General features: G+C 39.3%; 1 pseudogene across 1 annotated transcript; it reads right to left on the bottom strand.

The window, feature by feature from the left end:
- Positions 1-5,898: 5,898 nt before the first annotated feature.
- Positions 5,899-6,369, bottom strand: LOC307184029 (large ribosomal subunit protein uL22-like; annotated as a pseudogene). Its single transcript has one exon. The product of its transcript is annotated as a large ribosomal subunit protein uL22-like (transcript).
- Positions 6,370-7,125: the final 756 nt, after the last annotated feature.

Genomic DNA, 7,125 nt, shown 5'->3' with positions numbered 1-7,125 from the left:
AAAAATAATAAAATGAGCCCTTATGTGCCCAACATCCAGTCTTAAGAAATGGAACTCTAAGAATATCTTTGAAGCCTCTCCCTCCTCTCCATCCTCACCCTCCACGACAAACCTGCCCTGAATTTTTATCATTCCTTGCTTTCCTTTATATTTTACCACATATGTATGTATGTGTGTTGTTGAAGAATACATTGTTTAGTTTTGCTTGTTTTTGAACTTTATAAAAAGGTGTTATATTTTTTGTATTCTTCTGTGATTTGCCTTTTTCACTCAACCTTATGTTTGCAGGATTCATTCATGTTGATGTATGCAGTACGTTTGCACTGCTTATGGCATTTCATTGTGTATCACAGTTTACTAATCCATTGCTCCATTGGACATTTGGCTTGTTTCCAGTTTTTGCTTTTGTTTTCTAAATTACGAACAAGTTTACCTTAAGTCTTCTTACTCCCATGACCTGGTGCACACGTGTAAGAGTTTATACTTGGCTAAATGATGCCAAAACACAGTTGATGAATTTACACTCCTACAAGCAGTGCATGAGACTTAACAACACAGCGTATCATTGGCTTTTAATTTGTGTCAATCTGATGAAGATAAACTAGTATCTAATTGTGCTTTTGATTTGCATTTTTCTGATTACTATGAAGTTAGGAATTTTTTCAGGTTTTTTGGCCTTTATATTTCCTTTTCCGAGAAGCAGATTATTTGTCTATTGTTGACATAGAGGGATTTTTTTTCTTTATATATTATGGATTCTAATCCTACATCAGTTATACGCGTAGCACAATTCTTATACTGGTTTGTAGCTTATGTTTTCATTTTCATTATGGTGTGTGTGTGTTTACACTGAAAAAATGCTTATTATGGAGAATTTTGGACATAGGAAAACATAGACTAATACAGCCCATGTACCCATCATCCAGACTTACCAAACTGTAACCCTTGGCTGATCCTGCCTCTTCCACACACATCCTTCACTTCCTGTATTATTTTGAAACAAATCACAGACATCATATGTTTTCATATGTATATTTGAAAGGATGCACCCCCTGTCTGGATGCCTTCCCCACTTGCCTTGTACTCTAACTTGCCTTGTGCTTGCCCATTCCAGGCTTCTGCCCCTGTACAGTTCCCCTGCTTACGCTGTTCAGGCTCTGATACATCTCCTGTGCAGATGCCTCCATGCTGCTTGGACTCTGATGTCCCCTCTGTGCCACGATTGTTCTCCCTTCACCCTCCAATGGGATAAACTATCTGACTTGTCCTCACCTAACTTTTTAGTACTGAATGTTTTACGAAGGGAAGAAGAGGGAAAGGAAGTGGTAAGAAGGAGAAAAGGAATAAAACGAAGAAGAACACATATGGAATCTTTGATGAATTAGATATTTCTAATTTTAATATAGCCAAAGTTATCAAACTTTTCATTTGCAGTTTTTACATTTTGTATCTTGTTTAGTGAATTATTTCCTACCCTAAGATCTTAAAGATATTTCTCCATATTGGCTTTTAAAGTTTTGCCTTTCACTTTAAATCTTTAAGCTATCTGTCATTTATTTTTTATATAGTATGTGAGATACAGATCCACTTTCATTTATTCCATATGAAAACCAGTTGTTCCAAGACTTTTTATTGAATTTTCTTTCTTCATTGAACTGCAGTGCCCTTTCTGTCATATATCATATTTCCATTTATGAGTCTGTTTCTGGGTTTTCTCTTTGGTTCCATCAGTCTGTTTGTCTATCCCTGTGCCAATACTACACTGTAATACCATGGCTTATAATAAATCTTGATATCTGGTAAGCAAACTCCCCACTCTGTACTTTCTCAGGAGTGCCTTGAATATTCTTTGCCTTGTTTTTACCATGTAAATTTTAGAATTAGCTTATCAAGTTCTGTGAAAAGCCCTTTTGGAAATTTGCCTGGAATTGCACTGAATTTATAGATGAGTTTGGGGAGAACCTAATTCATTATCCTGCTGAGTTGTTAACATGGTATTATTTGAGTCATTAACATAGTTTATCTCTCCATTGATTTAGGTTTTCTTAATATTTACAATGAAGTTATGTAATTTTTGCTTGTTAGATTTATTTCTTTTTTAAAAAAAATATTTTATTTATTTATTTTTGGCTGAGTTGGGTCTTCACTGCTGCGTACGGGCTTTCTCTAAGTTGCGGTGAGTGGGGGCTACTCTCTGTTGCGGTGCGCAGTCTTCTCATTGCTGTGGCTTCTCTTGTTGCGGAGCACGGGCTCTAGGCGCGTGGGCTTCAGTAGTTGTGGCTCGCGGGCTCTAGAGCGCAGGCTCCGTAGTTGTGGCGAACGGGCTTAGTTGCTCTGCGGCATGTGGGATCTACCCGGACCAGGGATCGAACCCGTGTCCCCTGCATTGGCAGGCAGATTCTCAACCACTGCGCCACCAGGGAAGCCCAGTTTTTTTTAAAAAAAGAAAAGTTCCATAACAAACTTTTGTCCAACGGTTTCATCCACTGATGGATTTACCTTAATGAACTACTTCATGAAGAGTTGCAAAATGATTTTCTGTCATTCTTTGTAAAGATCACCTCTCCCTCATCAATTAGCATTATTTGATTACTACGTAAGACTGATCATACAAGACACACAGAATAAATGCTTAAATATTTTCCTTTACTTGCCAATTTTTTAAAGATTCAGTGCCTTCTCTGGTTATCTCCAATGGTAACCAATGATCAACTTCTCCTTCTCTCTCTCCTCCCCACTCCTCCCCACCCCCTGCATTGGAGTATGAGTTCACATGTTATGTATACAGATCTTTGACTTACAATGGAGTTATGTTCTGATAAACCCATCACAAGTTGAAAATATCTTAAGTTGAAAATGCATTTAAAACACCTAACCTACTGAACATAATAGCTTAGCCTAGCCTACCTTAAATGTGCTCAGAACACGTACATTAGTCTACAATCAGCTAACACAAAGCCTATCTTATAATGAAGTGTTGAATAGCTCATGTAACTTATTGAACACTGTACTGAATGTGAAAACCAGAAGATCAAAATTCAAAACCTGAAGTACAGTTTCTACTGAATGTGTATCACTTTCACACCATCATAAAGTTGAAAAATCCTAAGTTGAACCATCCTAAGTGTCAGGGATTATCTACTTGATATGTTTTATGCTGTGCATTTTTTTTTTGGATGCTTAAATTGTGCTTTGTTTTCTAGTGGGATTTCCTGTGTCTTTTGGGGTTTTTGTTGTTTGTTTTTGTGTGGTTTTTTTTTTTTTTTTTGGCTGCATTGGGTCTTAGCTGCGGCACACGGGATCTTTGTAGCAGCATGCGGGATCTTTCATTGTGGTGTGCGGGCTCCAGAGCATGTGGGCTTTGTAGTTGCAGCACGTGGGCTGTCTAGTTGTGGCTCATGTGCTCAGTAGTTGCGGTGCATGGGCTTAGTTGTTCCGCGGCATGTGGGATCTTCCCGGACCAGGGATCGGACCCGTGTCCCCTGCATTGGTAGGTGGATTCTTAACCACTGCGCCACCAGGGAAGTCCCAACACAAATATGTTTAAAAGAATAAAAGACAAGCTTGAGAATATCTGTAGGGGACAAAAAACTATTAAAATGTCCTGAGAGCCTCATAACAACACTGAGATGGTTATCATCCCAGTTTTAGTTATGAGAAACTCAGGCTCAGAGGGGTTAAGTAACTTGCCCAAGGTTGTGCTCTAGTCAGGGGGTGGAGCCAGATTCAAACCCAGGTCTTTCTGACTTCCAAACCCTATTTTCTTTCTGCTGTACCACAGGTAAATAATTATTTTACTTAAGGAGTAGCTAATAATCCTATTAGAAAACACTAAGGGAGGATTTCATCTTCCTCATTGTTTTTTACCATGCTTAAGCTAATATACATCTTGTGATAATCATAAAGTTTATGAAAAATTTTACCCAAGTCAAGGTCAAAGTGAGCAGGTTATCAGTTATGGGAGGGTCTGGGCTTTATGCACAAGGGATTTGAGGTCACCACAGCAGAGATTTCAAAAGCATCCCACATAGCAACCTACATGCTCATCGACAGCTGGTGAATGGATAAAGAAGATGTGGTAGGATATATACACAATGGAATATTACTCAGCCATATAAAAGAGTAAAATCTTGCCATTCGCAGCAACATGGATGGGCCTGGAGTGTATTATACTAAGTGAAATAAGTCAGACAGAGAAAGACAAATACTGTATGTTTTTGCTTATTTGTGGAATCTAAAAAACAAAACAAACAAATACAACAAAATAGAAACAGTCTCACAGATACAGAGAACAAACTAGTGGTTACCAGAGGGGAAGGGGGGAGGGGCAAAATAAGTGAAGAGGATTAAGAGGTACAAACTGCCAATTATAAAATAATTTAAAATAAGTTACAGGGCTGTGTTGTACAGCACAAGGAATATAGTCAATATTTTATAATAACATTGTATGGTGTATAATCTACAAAAATATCAAATTACTATGTTGTACACCTGAAATTAATATAATATTGTAAGTCAACTATAGTTCAATTTTAAAAGAAAGCATCCCGGGACTTCCCTGGTGGTCCAGTGGTTAAGAATCCACCTTCCAATGCAGGGGACATGGGTTCGATCCCTGGGCAGGGAACTAAGATCCCACATGCCGCAGGACAACTAAGCCCTCGCACTCTAGAACCCGTGCGCCACAACTAGAGAGCCTGCGTGCTGCAACTATGAGCCCTCGCATTCTGGAGCCCACGTGCCACAATGAAAGATCCCCCATGCTGCAACGAAGATCCCACGTGCCACAACTAAGACCTGATGCAGCTAAATAAATAAATAAACAAATATATATTTAAAAATAAAAGCATCCCAACATAAATTATCTAATACATAGATTCATCATCAGTTATTGATTATTGAACATGGACGACAGAGTGTGTTAGAGGCTTTCTCAAATACACTTTCACATTTAACCTCAAAGCAACACTGCCAGGTACATGTCATTAACCTCAATTCACAAATGAGGAAACTGAGGCTCAGAGGGCCAAAGTAACCTGCCTATCCAGGCCTCCTCACTTCCTTTCTGCTGTGCCACAGTGTCACCTTTCAAAAAAACATCTCAGAGGACTAAAATCTGAATGAAAGCCACTTTCCCACACTAGGCACTTTTAGATTTCAGCCCCAGACTAATGAATTTAGGACAGAAAAGTTGAGATCAAATAAGAGCTGGGAAGGACACAGACAACCACCTGTCAAATTGTGGTTTGTGTCCTTTGTCCACCTACGCTCAGGCCACTGACTTTGAGAAGTCAGTTGTGGTGGCTGCTTCTGGTGCTTCGGGACATACGCTTCCAGGGAGAGGTAAGACCCTCATGAGGAAGAGATGCGTCCCTGCATTGAGATAGGGCCTAAACATTATCTCAGCCGTGGTAGGTCCCCTCAAGCAAGAAAATGAGTCAGAGCTCCTTATCATTTATCAGGAGCTGACTCCCGGCCCAGCATGGCCTTGTCTTCCTCACAACAGCCCTCAGAAGGCGCTGCCATTACGTCCCCATCTTACAGGCGAAGAAGTTGAGGTTGCTTGTTCCAGGTAACACAGACAGTACATGGAAGAGCCAGTGTGCAAATCCAGTGAGTCTAATCCCAGAGAATGTCATCCCTCACAAAGGAACCTGGCACAATGCCTGGCACTTACATGCTCAGTAAGCCCTTGTGGTGGTGGTGATGATGACAGTGATGACGACAGCATTAAACTTGCGAACAAGAAAATGGATTATGGGTCTTAGTGTAGACCTGTACTATCTAATATGGTAGCCACTAGCTGCAGGTGGCTATTGAGTACTTGAAATGTGGCTAGTATGACTGAAGGACCGAATTTTTTTTTTAATTTTTATTTGCATTTAGTTTTTGTGGAATTTATTCCTGTGCTGTAAGTTTTTGTTTCTGCAGTTTCTTCTGGGATATCTTTTTCTTCTGTGCAACCTCCTCTCTGCTTTAGGAACAATCTGTTCTTTTTCAGTGAGGATCATCTCAACGTGGCAGGGAGAGCTCATGTATGGGTTGATCTGACTGTGAGCTCTCTAAGTCCTGTGGCACATCCTGGGGGCTTTGTTCACCTGGACGTGCTCAGTGACCAGAGGATCTTCATCTAAGCCCTTAAGTTCAGCATTACTCTCTGCATTTTTGAGCATTGTCCAGTAAAAATTCAGCACTTTTTTTGTGCCACCAACCCTGTGTCCAGCACCACTGTTTGGCCTGGGACCACTTACCAACTCTACCATTGTAACGGCGGAATGGCACACATTGCTTCTGTAAAGTGACATCCTTCAGATACTTGGTGGCTTTTTGGAGATGCATACCCTTAATGGCCTGGGCAGTTTCATGAGTGTTCTTGATTTGTATGCTAGGTTCTCAAGCAGTTCTCTGGTAGTTTTACCCAATTCCACAAATCCTAATGCAGAGTGTTCATTGTATACTGTTGATCACTGACCAAAATGTGGCTGCTCAGAATCGATTTATTTTCACAGAAGATCCAAAGGTGTCCTAAGAAACGCATCACTGCAGTGAATTTTTAATTTTAATATAAAAACTGAAGGAATGTACAGTTTTGGTCGGACTACATTTCACCTTAACATTACATTCTGTTAGGTACTGTTGTATTGTGGTGCATGTGCTGGGCACGTGTGTTATTTCCAATACTGCATTAATGAAATGTATATATTGATTGTATATTGAAATGCTGTATTTTGGGTATATTGAGTTATGTAAAACATATTATTAAAATGAACTTCAACTGTGCCTTTATATATTTTTCAATGTGACTACTAAATTTTTTTTTTTAATTACATAAGTGGCTCACACTATATTTCTCTGAGAGCACACTGGCATACATTTTAAGAATTCAATTCAGAATGTTTGAGATTTTCTCAGCAATAGAAGCAATTTGTTACTTAAAAAAAAAAGAAGTGTAGTGATCATTGTAATGATCATTCTGTCCATAATCATTTCCCCCAGAATTGTTGATAACCTCAATAGAAGCTTCCATAGGAAGTAAACACAAACCAAACACTATGATGCAAATTTCGTCTCATAGAAGAAATTTCTTCTCATTGTTCTAGCCCACTCCTTGAATTTTTTTCCTTT

Source organism: Stenella coeruleoalba (assembly GCF_951394435.1).
Source record: "Stenella coeruleoalba genome assembly, chromosome: 3".
NCBI classification, from domain to species: Eukaryota; Metazoa; Chordata; class Mammalia; order Artiodactyla; family Delphinidae; genus Stenella; species Stenella coeruleoalba.
The sequence above is the reverse complement of the archived record's forward strand: the minus strand, read 5'-3'. Positions and strand labels throughout refer to the sequence as shown.